General features: G+C 33.3%; 1 protein-coding gene and 1 long non-coding RNA gene across 2 annotated transcripts in view; both read right to left on the bottom strand.

The window, feature by feature from the left end:
• The window catches only part of ZnT77C (Zinc transporter 77C), a 44,827-nt gene extending 27,252 nt beyond the window's left edge, over window positions 1-17,575 (bottom strand). The window contains exon 1 of the mRNA XM_073980619.1: window positions 16,989-17,575. The gene's annotated coding sequence lies outside the window, so the exon portion shown is untranslated. The remainder of the gene's footprint in view (window positions 1-16,988) is intronic.
• LOC141400920 (uncharacterized) overlaps window positions 1-17,578 on the bottom strand; it is a 57,335-nt gene that overhangs the window by 39,643 nt on the left and 114 nt on the right. The window lies entirely within an intron of this gene.

The raw sequence follows: 17,578 nt of genomic DNA, 5'->3' as shown, positions 1-17,578 counted from the left end.
CCATAGACCCTTTTTGAAACAAAGGGTGCTTCCATAGACCCTTTTTGAAACATAGGGTGCTTCCATAAACCCTTTTTGAAACAAAGGGTGCTTGCATAGACCCTTTTTGAAAGAAAGTGGGCTTATATGGACCCTTTCTGAAAGAAAGTTGGCTTATAGAGACCCTTTCTGAAAGAAAGTATGCTTCTAAACACATTTTTTTGAAAGAAAGCGACCTTCTATAGACCCTTTTGAAGGATTGTGGGCTTCTATAGACTTTTCCTGAAAGAAAGTGGGCTTCTATATCACATTTTTGAAGGAAAGAGTGTTTCTATAGCACCTTTTTGAAAAAAGGGTACTTTTATAGCCACTTTATATCCACTGGATTTACTAAATCCGGAACAGTGTAAAGATGTGATAACTCAGAGACAAATTTTGTTAATCGAAGTCCACACCAGAGTAATTTCATAAAAATATGCCATGGGAGTATGCGTTATGCTATATTGCCGGTTAAACCCGCCGTAAATACCAATTCTATTACATTTACAAAATTTTGGGAAAACTTAAAATCTACAGTTATTGATACAGTCACTTAAATATCCTCAATAGAAGATGTAAACGGTACACATTATCCCACTGAATCTATTTAATCCGGGTTGTTAGTTTTCAATAATGTAAACATGCTTCAATTATTGTTTCATCATTTAATTAGATTAGGTTTGACATGTGGCTAGACCACTTAAACATACATATAACTAATGTGGCCTAGTGGTTAAAGGATATTGAGAGATGCTGCCATTACAGGGCGCTTCATATGATCTTCTTTCTTTTTAAGGGTGTATGGCCACAATACAAGCTAACAATACAAAAGATTGAGGAAAATTCAACATTATGGATTATTACATTAAATAAAACCACATAAGGCAGGTTGAACCGCCAAAAATCTTTGAGGTAAACATGGCCTTTCTGCTTCTTTTTAACAAAGGAAATTTAAATCTCATCTAAAATATAGTTGATAAAACTTTGCAAATTGTAACAAAAGATAAAGAGCGCATATTTTTTCTTCAGTTACAATGATAAGGTAGTCCACTTTGGCACTTATCAATTGGTGGGAGGTTTTATCGTGAAACAATTATAAATCAAAATTAAAGGTTATTGTAGATTTCTTGTTTTAGAACAAAGAAATTTACAGTAAAAAAGTTGCATGTACATACAATGTAATTTAGATTGATGGTTGGTCTTAAATTTGAGGGGTCTTACCACCCCAAAACAATGTTGAAACCAGCCATAAAACTACAATATTTGGTATACTTATTATCTTATCATTCTATGTACGTTCGTTTGTTTTCAAATTACTTTATAATTGAGGTTACTGGTTACAAATTTTCAGTAAACCACAAATCTTATCTTGACACGTAGTAAGCATTTGGACAAAATTTGTTGAATAGAATGATTTTTTATTCTAATACAATTTATTTAAAATGAAATCCCAAGTGATTGAAAAGAGAAACCAACCAATAAAACAAATTAAATTGATTATCCATTACAACAGCGCTTCGCCTTAAATGGCTAATTATATAATTATCAACAAAATAAGAAAATTATTACATTGTTTTTTTTTTTATAAAAAAGAAAATAAATAAATTAACAATAAACGTTCATTGTTAAGTTTTTGTTTTGTTATTTAATTTTATTAACGACACGTTAACCTATTAACGTAAACGCAACACAAACTATTCTGTTTAAGGTAGTTGATTGAGGTGAATGAATGAATTTCAATTATCCCATGCCGCATCATGTCAATACAAAATCTCTCTTGCTATAAATAAATTATAGAGCCTTACCCAGCAGCAGAAACAGCTACCTACTATTCTTTATTTTTTTATAATTATTTTGTTGCTGTTTTTGATATTTAAATTTATGTAAAAACAAAAAGTACTTATCGTAATAATCTTTTGTTGTTTTTAAGCCAAACAAGATGTTTGTGCCCCAAACAATCGACCTTTTTGTTGGGAGATTTCTCCCAAAAGAGGCAAAAAATAACACGAAACTAAATAAATTACAAATATCAATATGTTTAATTAAACTGACACCTACATACATAGACGGTAAATTGTTGTCAAACTGATAAAAAAACAAACAATGATAAATTTGTTTACACAACACTATTTTTAAATTAATTTATTAATAATAATGCGGACACTTATTTAAATCTGTTAAATAATTGATTCTGTGGCATCTAAACAGCAAGTTTTGGAAAATACTTCATTTATTTGACAGTTAGTCAAAGGAATTGGCAACTTAAATGAATCTCTACCACTTTACCGATTTAAGATTTTCTTTAATATTCCTTTGTTCGAGAACCAGGAGTCTACTATTTTTGACAATATTTTCCTTTATAAAATTGTCAAGAAATAATAACAACCCATTATTTATATGATTTCCCCCCAATCTAGTGTATAGTTAGCTTGATGTGTGACCATATACCCTTAAAATAAAAAGAAAAGCGATGAATTGCCCTGTAATTGAGCATCTCATGAGAATATCCTTAAAACACCAGGCCACATGTCAATTAGTTATGTTTTTAATGAGGTCTGGCCACATGTCAAATCTCAGCTAATTAAACCATGGAGTTATAATAATAGGATATTTACATTATTGAAAACTAACCCACTAAATTTAATAGATCAAGTCTTTGCCGTTTACATACACTATTGAAACGATTTAAGTGCAAAAAGGGTATATAGAAGCACCCTTTGTTTCAGAAAGGGTCTATTGAGGCACCGTTTGTTTCAGAAAGGGTATATTGAAGTACCGTTTATTTCAGAAAGGGTCTATAGAAGCACCCTTTGTTTCAGAAAGGGTCTATTGAGGCACCGTTTGTTTCAGAAAGGGTATATTGAAGTACCGTTTGTTTCAGAAAGGGTCTATAGAAGCACCCTGTATTTTAGAAAGGGTATATAGAAGCACCTTTTGTTTTAGAAGGGGTATATAGAAACACCCTTTGTTTCAGAAAGGGTCTAAAGAAGCATCCTTTGTTTCATAAAGGGTCTAAAGAAGCACCCTTTGTTTCATAAAGGGTCTAAAGAAGCACCCTTTGTTTCATAAAGGGTCTAAAGAAGTACCCTTTGTTTCATAAAGGGTCTATAGAAGCACCTTTTGTTTCAGAAAGGGTCTACAGAAGCACCCTTTGTTTTAGAAAGGGTATATAGAAGCACCTTTTGCTTTAGAAAGGGTATATAGAAGCACCGTTAATTTCAGAAAGGGTCTATAGAAGCACCGTTTGTTTCAGAAAGGGTCTATAGAAGCACCCTTTATTTTAGAAAGGGTATATAGAATCACCCTTTGTTTCAGAAAGGGTCTAAAGAAGCATCCTTTGTTTCATAAAGGGTCTAAAGAAGCACCCTTTGTTCCATAAAGGGTCTATAGAAGCACCCTTTGTTTCAGAAAGGGTCTAAAGAAGCACCCTTTGTTTCATAGAGGGTATAAAGAAGGACCTTTCTTTCAGAAAGGGTCTGTAGAAGTGCCCTTTGTTTCCAAAAGGGTCTATAGAAGCACCTTTGGTTTTAAAAAGGGTATAAAGAAGCACCTTTGTTTCAGAAAGGGTCTATAGAAGCACCTTTCTTTCAGAAAGAGTCTCTAGAAGCGCCCTTTGTTTCCAAAAGGGTCTATAGAAGCACCTTTGGTTTTAAAAAGGGTATACAGAAACACCATTTGTTTCATAAAGGGTCTAAAGAAGCATCCTTTGTTTCATAAAGGGTCTATAGAAGCTCCCTTTGTTTCAGAAAGGGTCTATAGAAGCGCACTTTGGTTTAGTAAGGGTCTATAGAAGCGCACTTTGGTTTAGTAAGGGTCTATAGAAGCACCCTTTGTTCCCAAAAAGGTCTATAGAAGCACCTTTGGTTTTAAAAAGGGTATACAGAAACACCCTCTGTTTCAGAAAGGGTCTAAAGAAGCATCCTTTGTTTCATAAAGGGTCTAAAGAAGCACCCTTTGTTTCAGAAAGGGTCTAAAGAAGCACCCTTTGTTTCAGAAAGGGTCTAAAGAAGCACCATTTGTTTCATAAAGAGTCTAAAGAAGCACCCTTTGTTTCAGAAAGGGTCTAAAGAAGCACCCTTTGTTTCATAAAGAGTTTAAAGAAGCACCCTTTGTTTCATAAAGGGTCTAAAGAAGCACCCTTTGTTTCATAAAGGGTCTAAAGAAGCACCCTTTTTTTCATAAAGGGTCTAGAAAAGCACCCTTTGTTTCATAAAGGGTCTAGAAAAGCACCCTTTGTTTCATAAAGGGTCTAAAGAAGCACCCTTTGTTTCATAAAGGGTCTAAAGAAGCACCCTTTGTTTCATAAAGAGTTTAAAGAAGCACCCTTTGTTTCATAAAGGGTCTAAAGAAGCGCCCTTTGTTTCATAAAGGGTCTAAAGAAGCACCCTTTTTTCATAAAGGGTCTAGAAAAGCACCCTTTGTTTCATAAAGGGTCTAGAAAAGCACCCTTTGTTTCATAAAGGGTCTAAAGAAGCGCCCTTTGTTTCATAAAGGGTCTAAAGAAGCACCCTTTGTTTCATAAAGAGTTTAAAGAAGCACCCTTTGTTTCATAAAGGGTCTAAAGAAGCACCCTTTGTTTCATAAAGGGTCTAAAGAAGCACCCTTTTTTTCATAAAGGGTCTAAAGAAGCACCCTTTGTTTCATAAAGGGTCTAAAAAGCACCCGTTGTTTCATAAAGGGTCTAGAGAAGCACCCTTTGTTTCATAGAGGGTCTAAAGAAGCACCCTTTGTTTCATAAAGAGTCTAAAGAAGCACCCTTTCTGTTAGAAAGGGTCTACCGAAACCAGCTTTCTTTTAGAAAGGGTATATAAAAGCAACCGTTTGTTACTGACAGGGTTTATATGGTTAGTTTGAAATGTGACCATACACCCTTAAAATGACAAGATTATGTGAATCGCCCTGTAATTGCAGCATCTCATTAATATCATTAAACGACCAGGTCACATGTCAATTATTATATATTTTTTTAATGTGGCCTGGCAACATGTCTTTTTAATGTGTTCTGGCCACATGTCAGGAGTATAAATTGTTTCAGCGACTGATATTTATCAGATTAAATGGAAACGAATTACTCTGGTTTTGAAACATTTCACTGTGTTTACACTTTCCAAATTGTTGGCTATTTTTCGCGAACATTTTTTTAAAGGTTACAACTTTTAAAGTATTTGTTGCATCTTAACAAAAAATGTTATGGGCTTGAAAGTGTAGTATAGTGCGTGCCCTTTACAGTGATGTGCATACCTTGCATACCTCAGGTGTAGCTTGTCATATTGAAATAAACGAATTAAAATAAAAATGATAACATAAATTAAATATTCCAATCATGATCGACATTCGTTGTCTTGGACAAGAATGAGTGGGGTGGGTGGGCGTGCGTGCCTGCCAGCCTACAATGTAATAAAAATGTACATCAAAGCCAATAACCTTCCAAGTGACCTTGAACATTTATGGCAAATCATATATGTCCATTAAAATAGTTGTCCAGAAAACAACAGAAGAAGAATAAGCAGAGTAAAAAGCCAATGAACTAACAAAATAAAACAATTCCAAAAACAGTTAAAATTAACGTATTTCACACATTTACAAAATTAAAGCGTTTTTGGGTTTTTTTCGCTGTGGCCAAACTAAACGGGCCAGGGACCTTAGATTTGTTTAAAACACAAATCAATGTACATTAAATGCAAGGTAATTCAAAACATAATCAACGACAACAACAACAGTAAAAATGCTAAAATGAATCAAAAAAACGTTTTAATCACAGACCAACCAACGAACGAACGCATGGCAAATTTTAAACATTTTTCAACAAATATTTTAATATGCAAAACACAAATTCTTAACTGGTCAAATGCAAAATTTGAAAAAAACCAACAACAACAGCGACAAATTAATTTCGTAATTAGTTGGATATTAAAAAAAAAATGAATTGAACTAAGAAACCAAGATTGCTTAAAATAAAGATTATCTTTTACAAAAAATAGCAATAACAAATCTCTTTGCTACAAAAATTTTAGTACGTAAAAATAAGTTATGGCCATATTTTTTATTATTTTGCCAAAAATTTTAATTCCAGAAAAAGGACATTCAACTTTCGTTTTTTATTTCGACTTTTTGAAAACGTTATGTGTTAACGACTTTCATTGTCAATGACAGCAATGCTGTCGTGAGCCGTATTTTAAGACTGCCTAAAGGGAAGCGGATACATTTAATATTCTTTGAAGGCAGCTACCACAATTCATCATTTGATGTGTGAGATTGTTTTTTTCTCGACATTATATTGCTGACGTTTTGAAATCAGTTGCACTTTTTTTATGTGATATTTCCATATAGAATTTTGAGTAGTCTTTTGGTGATGCAGACAGACAGGCAGGTATTGATGACTAATATGGAGATTTGGTTTTTTGGGTTTCCTGTTGAAACATAAATTCTAATTTACAGTGGCCCCTAAGAAACTCGATTTTATCCCATCTATCTGAAACAAAGGGTGCTTCTATAGAACCTTTCTGAAACAAAGGGTGCTTCTATAGACCAGGGACGAGCTTCTTTGCTTAGATCGTATAGTGGGGGCGCCCACTGAGTTGTTTTTTGCATTTGCTTCTCTCTCTCACGTACAGTGTAAATGAATGAAAACAAACAAAAACATAATGTGGTTGTTGCTTTTTTCACTCATACGTTCATACATGTCTTCGCTTTGGTTGTATTTCTGTGGTCGTCGCTGCTATAGACCCTTTCTGAAACAAGGGGTGCTTCTATAGAATCTTTCTGAAACAAAGGGTGCTTCTATAGACACTTTCTGAAACATTTGATGTGCTTCTATAGACCCTTTCTGAAACAAAGGGGTGCTTCTATAGACCCATTCTGAAACACAGGGTGCTTCTATAGACCCTTTCTGAAACAAAGAGTGCTTCTATAGACCCTTTCTGAAACAAAGAGTGCTTCTATAGACCCTTTCTGAAACAAGGGGTGCTTCTATAGACCCTTTCTGAAACAAAGGGGTGCTTCTATAGACCCATTCTGAAACACAGGGTGCTTCTATACACCCTTTCTGAAAAAAGGGTGGTTCTATTGACACTTTTTTAAACAAAGGTTGCTTCTATTGACACTTTTTGAAACAAAGGGTGCTTCTATTGACCCTTTTTGAAACACAGGGTGTTTCTATATAACTTTTCTGAAACACAGGGTGCTTCTATAGACCCTTTCTGAAACAAGGAGTGCTTCTCTAGACCCTTTCTGAAACACAGGGTGGTTCTATAAACCCTTTCGGAAACGAAGGGTGCTTCTGTAGACCCTTTCTGAAACAAAGGGCGCTTCTGTATACCCTTTCTGAAACAAAGGGTGCTTCTATAGACCCTTTCTGAAACGAAGGGTGCTTCTATAGACCCTTTCTGAAACAAAGGGTGCTTCTATAGACCCTTTCTGAAACAAAGGGTGCTTATATAGACACTTTCTGAAACAAAGGTTGCTTCTATAGACCCTTTCTGAAACAAAGCGTGCTTCTATAGACGCTTTCTGAGACAAAGTGTGATTCTATATACCCTTTCTGAAACAAAGGGTGCTTCTATAGACCTTTCTCAAACAAAGTGTGCTTTTATAGACGCTTTCTGAAACAAAGGGTGCTTCTATAGACCCTTTCTGAAACAAAGGGTGCTTCTATAGACCCTTTCTGAAACAAAGGGTGCTTCTATAGACCCTTTCTGAAACAAAGGGTGCTTCTATAGACCCTTTCTGAAACAAAGGGTGCTTCTATAGACCCTTTCTGAAACAAAGGGTGCTTCTATAGACCCTTTCTGAAAAAGGGTGCTTCTATAGACCCTTTCTGAAACAAAGTGTGATTCTATATACCCTTTCTGAAACAAAGGGTGCTTCTATAGACCTTTCTCAAACAAAGTGTGCTTTTATAGACGCTTTCTGAAACAAAGGGTGCTTCTATAGACCCTCTCTGAAACAAAGGGTGCTTCTATAGACCCTTTCTGAAACAAAGGGTGCTTCTATAGACCCTTTCTGAAACAAAGCGTGCTTCTATAGACGCTTTCTGAGACAAAGTGTGATTCTATATACCCTTTCTGAAACAAAGGGTGCTTCTATAGACCTTTCTCAAACAAAGTGTGCTTTTATAGACGCTTTCTGAAACAAAGGGTGCTTCTATAGACCCTTTCTGAAACAAAGGGTGCTTCTATAGACCCTTTCTGAAACAAAGGGTGCTTCTATAGACCCTTTCTGAAACAAAGGGTGCTTCTATAGACCCTTTCTGAAACAAAGGGTGCTTCTATAGACCCTTTCTGAAACAAAGGGTGCTTCTATAGACCCTTTCTGAAACACAGGGTGCTTCTATATACCTTTTCTGTAAGAAAGGGTGTTTCTTTAAACCCTTTCTGAAACAAAGGGTGCTTCTATAGACCCTTTCTGAAGCACAGGGTGCTTCTATAGACCGTTTCTGAAACAAAGGGTGCTCTATAGGTTCTTCTGAAACACAGGGTGCTTCTATAGACCCTTTCTGAAACACAGGGTGCTTCTATAGACCCTTTCTGAAACAAAGGGTGCTTCTATAGACCCTTTATGAAACAAAGGGTGCTTCTATAGACCCTTTCTGAAACAGAGGGTGCTTCTACACACCCTTTCTGAAACAAAGGGTGCTTCTATAGACCCTTTCTGAAACACAGGTTGCTTCCATAGACCCTTTCTGAAACAAAGGGTGTTTCTATAGACCCTTTCTGAAACAAAGGGTGCTTCTATAGACGCTTTCTGAAACAAAGGGTGCTTCTATAGACGCTTTCTGAAACAAAGGGTGCTTCTATAGACCCTTTCTGAAACAAAGGGTGCTTCTATAGACGCTTTCTGAAACAAAGGGTGCTTCTATAGACCCTTTCTGAAACAAAGGGTGCTTCTATAGACCCTTTGTGAAATAAAGGGTGCTTCTATAGAACCTTTCTGAAACACAGGGTGCTTTTGTAGACACTTTCTGAGATAAATGGTGCTTCCATAGACCCTTTCTGAAACACAGGGTGCTTCTATAGAACCTTTCTGAAACAAAGGGTACTTCTATAGACCCTTGCTGAAACAAAGAGTGCTTCTATAGACCCTTTCTGAAACAAAGGGTGCTTCTATAGAACCTTTCTGAAACAAAGGGTGCTTCTATAGACCCTCTCTGAAACAAAGGGTGCTTCTATAGACCCTCTCTGAAACAAAGGGTGCTTCTATAGATCCTTTCTGAAACAAAGGACGCTTCTATAGACCCTTTCTGAAACACAGGGAATCTTTGAATCTTTTAGCCTATCTATCGTTAAACAAATTCATCCTAAAAGTATCTGTGATTTTTTTTTAAACCTGTATAATACGATTTTTATTTAATACAATAATATATAATGTGGAATTTCCCTCAATCTTTTGCATGATTGGCTTGATGTGTGACCATGCACCCTTAAAATAATAAGACAAACGTATGAATCGCCCTGTAATTGCAGCATCTCATGAATGTCATTAAACCACCAGGCCACATGTCAATTAGTTAAATGAATTTTCATGTGGTCTGGTCACATGTCAAATATCAGCTTAATAAATACATATTGGAGAAGAAATAATAATGTACGTTTACATTATAGAAAATCAACCTACTAGATTTAATAGATCCAGTGGGTCAATCTTTGCCGTTTACATGTACCATTAAGAGGATTAAAGTGGCACTACGTTACTTTTTATTTTATTGAGAAAGAAAAAACAAATAAGATGTGTTTTTATGTTGTCTGGCCCCATGGCAACTCTCAGCTACATAAAACGTGGATGAATAATAATAATATGCTTAGTCCCAATTTACATTGGGCGAGTTTACTTGCGGAAATTGTCATTTTGTAGGAGAGAGAGGTGAGGCATATGGTAACCCTTTGCTCTCAGCACCCTCTCTCACCTACAAACTGACAATTGCCGCAAGTAAACTCGCCTAATGTAAATTGGGTCTTACCTTATGGATGGATTAAATAAATCCAGTTGTAGTGGACTGGCCACACGACAACTCTCCCAAAAAAAATCTCATCACAAATTATTTTCTTTGTTTACATTGAAAAAAAAAGTAATAAAAAAAGTTCCTTTGTAATTAGAATTCACGCAAAAAAAGCGAAATTACAATGACTTTGTTTACAAAATTGCTAATTTGTCTAACAATAACGGCTCGAATAATTGTTCTATACATTTTCGCAAGAGAGATTTATTTATACAAGTAATTCACACCGTAATAACCAATAATATCCAATTGCGAAACCGGTTCCAAAGCAGCTAATTAGAAATTTGTCGCATTTTGTTTCAAATTATTACTAATTAGCAAAACATATGTTAAACAAAAATATATGGAAAGAAGTTTTCCACTGCTACAGATAAAGCACTACAATTAGGGACGTAGTTAGGAGGAGGGTCATGGAAACGGATATTGATAACGGATGATAAATCTGATCATAGTCTTAAACATATCACTTGTTTTTGAAAGAACAATTTTGTTGAGGTATTTAAGAAAATATTGGAGACATCACGTTAGTTTTAAATTCTCTCGAAATTTTCTTGAGGCCATTACTTTTGAAATAATTCACATATTTTACAGTGTTTACACTTTATTTTATTAAACAAACCATTTCTGACGTTAAAGTCGACACGAATATTATTCATATAGCTCAGTACATAGCAGAGATATGGCACAACATTTACAAGCGTCTACACTTTTTGCAATATACAGCAATATTGATGTAAACATTTTCCATAGGCCACATATGAAATTCTTTGGAAAGTTTACATTTACGAAATCCACTCGATTTCAACTGTCAATTCCAAAGCTCAAACGTCAAATGAAATCTCATCTGGATTTCATTTGACGTTTATCCTATGGATTTGACAGTTGAAATCGAGTGGATTTCGTAAATGTAAACCAAGCAAAACTTTGACTTTAATGGGGAAAATATTCTTCATTAACTGCTACTATAAGTCAAAGAAAAAAGTATTTGCTTCTAAAAGATATATCCACAGTCTATACAGTCGGACACTCAGCCCAAACTAGTTAGCCCTGACTATTTAGTTTGCTGTCAAATACATTATTGTGACATATAATACAAAGGAAATCAAATCACAATAATGAACAATCTATTATGTTTGTTGTCAAATGTTGTTAACAGTACTCTGAATGGCTGACCTTCTGTAGGCCTTGGATATATCATTAACATATCAATAACAATTTGGGCATTTAAAAAAATATTATTTTGGTCAATTTTCCATTTATTTCAAAATGTGTCAAATTCTCCTGTAATACTTCATGATCGAATACTGGTGACAAAGTAAAAATATTCTTTATTAAATTTTGCAAAAGGTCGCCTAATAAACAGATATGTGACTATATAGTATATGGCATTGAAATATCGGTCCCAAATATGTGACTATACTATATGGCATTAAAACATCGGCCCCAAGGGAGATATTTTTTTGGTCATTTTTGTACAATTTCCACAAGGTGACAAATTCATCTTGAAACAATGATCTGCCTCAAATTTCACAATAAGTCGAAGAATTTTGATCTTTTTTGTAATCTTCCATAAAATGTAAAATTTTTTCACAACTCTTCGTTTTCGATGTTTGGTGACAATGGGAAAAATAATCTTCATTTAATTTTGCTATAGGTGTTCAGTGACGTAAACTAACCTAATGACACCTGTATCTATAAGATATGCCATTAAAATATGGTTATTAATTTGGCTATATTAAAAGATAATTTTTGGTCTAATTTTTAATCATCCCAAAAAGTGCATATTTCTCACTAAATATTTCGTGGTACAAAGTTGATGATAAAGAATCAAATAATCCTCATCAAATTTCATATGAGTCATTTAAGAGAAGATACTTGTGTCTATGAAATATATCATTAAAATATCAGTAATAATTTGAATATTAAAATATACAAATTTGGTCATTTTTGCATATATTCCAAAAAGATTCAATTTATCCCTAATATTTCTTGATACTTGTTTGGTGACAAAAGAAGAAATATTCACCATCAAACTTCACTATAGGGCTCTCAACAGATTATATATGTATCTATAAGATATAGGTACAAATTTGGGCATATTAAATGATATTTTTTTGGTCTAATTTGCAACTATGCCAAAAAATTTAAATTTCTGTCGTAATGTTTGGTGATCCAAGGCTGTTGTTAAAGAAAGAAATGTGGACAATTTTATAGAATTGTTTTTAATGGTGTCAGGTAGATTTTAGTCAACGCACCAATGTGCTATCTTTACACATAACAGATGTCGGCCATAAATAGAAAGGGTCGGTAATAAAATAGTGTATGTTTCTTATCACCCGCAACGCAGTGTGTGCGTGGTGTGCATGATGTATTTATGTAGACAGCGTACATTACTAAATGTATTGTCTGTGTGTGTTAGTTTTAAGAGTTGTAAATATTTTGTAGAATAGTAAATAAAATTTGAGTTTCTTTCGATCCATAGAACGGACAACATCAGCCCGCGTGTTTTCTATTCTTGGGTTTTTTCCCTTAGTTTTTCTTGGGCTGCATTTTTAGTGATGAGGTTAAGGAGTCGACCTCATCAAAATGTTCATCAACAAATTTCAGTATAGGTCAGTAAGTCCCGGTCCACACTAGAGTGGTTTCATTGAAAAAATTTCATGAAATTATGCGTCTCTAGATCGAGTTGCATAGTAAAGTGATATCATGAAAGCTTTGTTCCTTTACTTTTTTAATGGTAAAAGAGAAAAGTGTCAAAATTGCTCTCTCATGAACATTTTTACCAGAAAAATAAAGGAACGGAAAAATGGTAGATCTGGTAGCAATGTCAAAAAGAAACATAAAAAATCAATTTTCGTCTTTTATTTCACAGTTTTTAATTTAGTTTTGTCAGCATTCGACTTTTTCTTCTGTTTTTGGTCTATTTTTATCTTCATTGTGAAATAATCGTCAAACAAAAGTCGCAAAATCAGTTCTACCATTTTTTACCTGCAGAAATTTGTCGAGTAGCCTGTGGTAGAAGAGAAAGGAATTTTTGCTCTCTCTCTTCTCTCTCACTCTCTTGAAAATTGCTTCCAGTTTTACCACTTTTTGGGGTTAAGGAACGCTTTGCAGGTTAAAAATGGTAACAAATGGTAAAAATGGTAACCTCAGGTAAGTTAAGGAACACAGCTGAAATTGATGTAGTGGGGAACTAGATATAAGATCACCTAATTTCATGACATAATTTAAATGAAATTGCTCTAGTGTGGACCGGGACTAAACATACAATACTTACATGTATCGATAAGATATATAACCAAAATTTTGGCATCAATTTGGGACTGTTATAAGAGAATTTTTGGTCCAAATTGCAATTATGCCAAAAGTGTCATTTATCCCGTAATATTTTGTGATCCAAAGTTGATGTCAAAGAAAGAAATTTTCATCATCAAATTTCCCTATATGTCACTAAACATACGATATATATAAGTAATATCACAATAATTGGGTTAATTTGGGTATAATAAAAGAGAATTTTTGGACTCATTCCAAAAAGTGTCAATTAATCCCTTAACACTTCCTGATAGAATGTTGGTGATAAAGGGAGAAATATTCTTCATTAAATTTTACTATAGGTCACTGAACACATGATTCTTGTATATATCAGATATGTCATTAAACATTGGGTACCAATTTGGTATAAGAGAATTTTTGGTCTTATTTGCAATTATTCAAAAAAGTCAAATTTCTCCAGTAACACTTCATAATCCATACTTGATGTTAGAGGAAAAAATATTCTTCATTAAATTTCACTATAGGTCACTGAACATAAGATACTTGAATCTATAATAACATATTAAAATACTATTTTTGGTCTATTTTCTTCTTTTTCCAAAATATCTAAAAATTTCCCACAATTGTCCTTGTTCGATGGTGGGTGTTAAATGATAAAGTAATCCTAATCAAATTTCACTATAGGTCACTGAACATAAGTTGAATCAATAACAGATGTATACAAATTTTTATATATTTTACAAAATATTTTTGGTCTAATTAGCAATTATACCAAAAAGAGCCGATTTCTCCCATCACAATTGATGACGCAAAGTTAATGACAAAGAATGAAATATTCCTCATCAAACTTTATTATAGGTCCTCTAAAACAAGAAATCTCTAGCTACAATAGATATCCTAATAATACGGGTTCCAAATAGGACATATTAAAATACAATTTTTGGTCTATTTTCTTCTTTTTCCAAAATGTCTAAAATTTTCCCAATTCTCCGTGTTCGATGGCGGGTGTTGAAGGATAAATTAATCCTAATCAAATTTCACTATAGGTCACTGAACAGAAGTTGAATCAATAACAGTTGTATACAAATTTTTATATATTTTACAAAATATTTTTGGTCTAATTAGCAATTATACCAAAAAGAGCCGATTTCTCCCATCACAATTGATGACGCAAAGTTAATGACAAAGAATGAAATATTCCTCATAAAATTTCATTATAGGTCTACTAAAACACGAAATCTCTAGCTATAATATATATCCTAATAATAAGGGTCCCAAATAGGACATATTAAAATACAATTTTTGGTATATTTTCTTCTTTTTCCAAAATGTCTAAAATTTTCCCACAATTCTCCGTGTTCGATGGCGGGTGTTGAAGGATAAATTAATCCTAATCAAATTTCACTATAGATCACTAAACAGATTATACCTGCATCTAGAAGTTTGTTTAATTAAAATTGTACACAAATTTTTGTATATTTAAAAATATTTTTTGGTCTAATTAGCAATTATCCAAAAAAGTGACGATTTCTCCCGTCACAATTGATGACGCAAAGTTGGTGACAAAGGAAGAAATATTCCTCATCAAATTTCATTATAGGTCCATTAAAAAACAAATTTCTACCTACAATAGATATCCTAATAATAAGGGTCCCAAATATGACATAATAAAATACTAGTTTTGGTCTATTTTGTCCTTTTTCCAAAATGTCTAAAATTTTCCCACAATTCTCCGTGTTCGATGGTGGGTTGTAAGGGATAAATTAGTGCTAGTTAAATTCTACTATGGGTCACCTAATACAATAAATCTTAAGCTACAATACATCCTAATGATAAGGGTTCCAAATAGGACATATTAAAATAAAATTTTTGGTCTTTATCCAAAATGTGTAAAATTTTCCCACAATTCCTCGTTTTTGATTATGGGTGTTAAAGGATAAAATCAGCCTTATAGAATTTCACAATAGGTCTCCCAATGCAAGAAATCTGTAGTTATAACATAAATCCTAAAAGTGATTGTAGCAATTTGGACATACTAAAAATACTATTTTGGTCAATTTTGTACTTTTTCCTAAATGTGTAAAATTTTCCTAAATGTGTAAAATTTTCCCCACAAGAAATCTGTAAGTATTAAAAGTCGGCCCCAAACATGGCACAATTACCCAGGTAGTGTTATCACACCAGCTGTTCGAATATGAAAAGTCAAATCCATTTATAAAAAAAAAAATATTTTTGTTGTATTTTCCCCAACAACATAAAGAAAATTTTGACATAACATATTCAAAATTTTACGATGCTACTACCTTGGTAATTGTGCCATGGCCCCAAAGTTGATTTATAAAATTTTTTTGGTCGAATTTGTTTCTTATTCGAAATGTTATAAGTTCTCGCCCAATATCATCACACTTCCGAAGGTTGGTGTCAGAAAAATATTTTTCATTTAATTTCATTGTTATAGTACGTCTACACTACCTTGATTTAATAAATTTAGTCGATTTAAATGGTCAATTCTATCGTATATTTTTTAAGATGGTTAACCTGACAAAAGGCTCTAATGTAAACATACTATTAGTCGCAGAACACATAAAGTCTGTAACTAGATTAAATAAAAAAATATAAGTTAAAAAAATGCCCATAATGGTTAGTTTACATTTACGAAATCCACTCGATTTCAACTGTCATTTCCTTTGCGTATATGTCAAATGAAAACTCATCTGAAATCCATTGGATTTTATTTGACATTTAATCAATGGAATTGACAGTTGAAATCGAGTGGATTTCGTAAATGTAAACTTACTATAAGCATCCTTAAATGAACACACTACAAAAATGTTCCTCGTTCCTTCAAGTGTCAAACTTTTTGAGTATATGCCAAATAAATCCTCATAAAAGAGGGTTCACACGGTAAAAAACGAATGTAAACATGACGTAAAGAGCTCCAGTAAGTATTAAGGTAAGATGATTACCTTTGGTCTGTTCCTATACTTTTGGAAATGGTAAAACCGGCAAAAGTAGTAAAAGTGGAAAACTACTCCCATATGAATTGTATGGTGTCCGAAGTAAAGGAACGCTTTTCGAGTAAAAAGTGGTAAAACTTGAAGATTCTTGCACGTAAAGGAACAGAGCTCTTAATTGACAATATTGAAAATGTTTCACTTTTATTTGACCATAGAGTAGTTGAATCAGGGATTTCTGTGGAAAAAATGGAGCAAGTTGAGTTAACGCACTATGTTCGGATCGGGACAAAATTCAGATGACCACATCTCGGGAAGTATGGATTTTCACAATAAATGTTATACATATTTGAGATCAGGGTGGCAAAACCTATCTCTGGGAAAAATTTTGTCGCGATCCTAGCATAAAGCCGAAAAAAATAGTTTTTTTAAAAAAAAATCATATTTCTATACATCTTTTATGTAGTCCGACCGACATAATAACAAAACAAACAAAAAAATCACTCAATTGACTACATTGCACATCCGGTGAACTTCTAGCAACAAATAAATTATCCAAACAAGCCGTACGTACACACGAACAAAAAATTGACGGATGACGATGATGGGAAAATTAATATTTTGCTTGTGATTCAATTAAAAAAAGTGATCTAAATTTTGTTTATAGAAGTTTTTTTTTCTTTTTTTTTGATGGTATATTTTATGATTAATATTTCCATGCACACAGTATGTCATTGTTTATTTACCTTTTGCAAGATGAATGAAGAAATTCTCCGTTATTGGATATTTGGGTAGTTTGGGATTGTTTAAAACACAGCCTTTGTTATTTGTTCAATTTCAAACAAATCTCTTTCTTACATGTTTATTATTACTGGGATTAAATCATTTATTTATTATAAATTGCACTTGTTTCCGTAGGATTTACTATTTAATATTTATTTGTTTTTTTTTTTTTATTAAATAACATTCATATGGCATCAACAATTTTAATATTCATTTTCTAGATTAATCACTAGACTTTCTTTCGTCTTCTTGTTTTAAACTAAACCTAGCCACTTATAAAATAATCACAGCTATTTTCAAATTCCAATTTCAATTTATTTTGGTTGGGTATTTAATTTCAAATACAATTTTTTACAATTTCTTTTTTTGTTGTCTACTTTTTTTTTCGAAATAAAAAACACAAAAAATATACGTTTTTACTTTCAAATTATTCGAAAACCAAAAAAACAAACAAAAAATCGCAGAACCGCAACGGCTTGCGGACTAGGTCGGACTGCTTTAGAAGCGCTCTGAAACACGAATGACATTCCTTCCCTAAGCCAAAAAAAATCGC

The sequence above is a fragment of the Musca autumnalis genome, unplaced genomic scaffold (genome assembly GCF_047663935.1).
Source record: "Musca autumnalis isolate F117 unplaced genomic scaffold, ASM4766393v1 scaffold_4, whole genome shotgun sequence".
NCBI lineage: Eukaryota > Metazoa > Arthropoda > Insecta > Diptera > Muscidae > Musca > Musca autumnalis.
The sequence above is the reverse complement of the archived record's forward strand: the minus strand, read 5'-3'. Positions and strand labels throughout refer to the sequence as shown.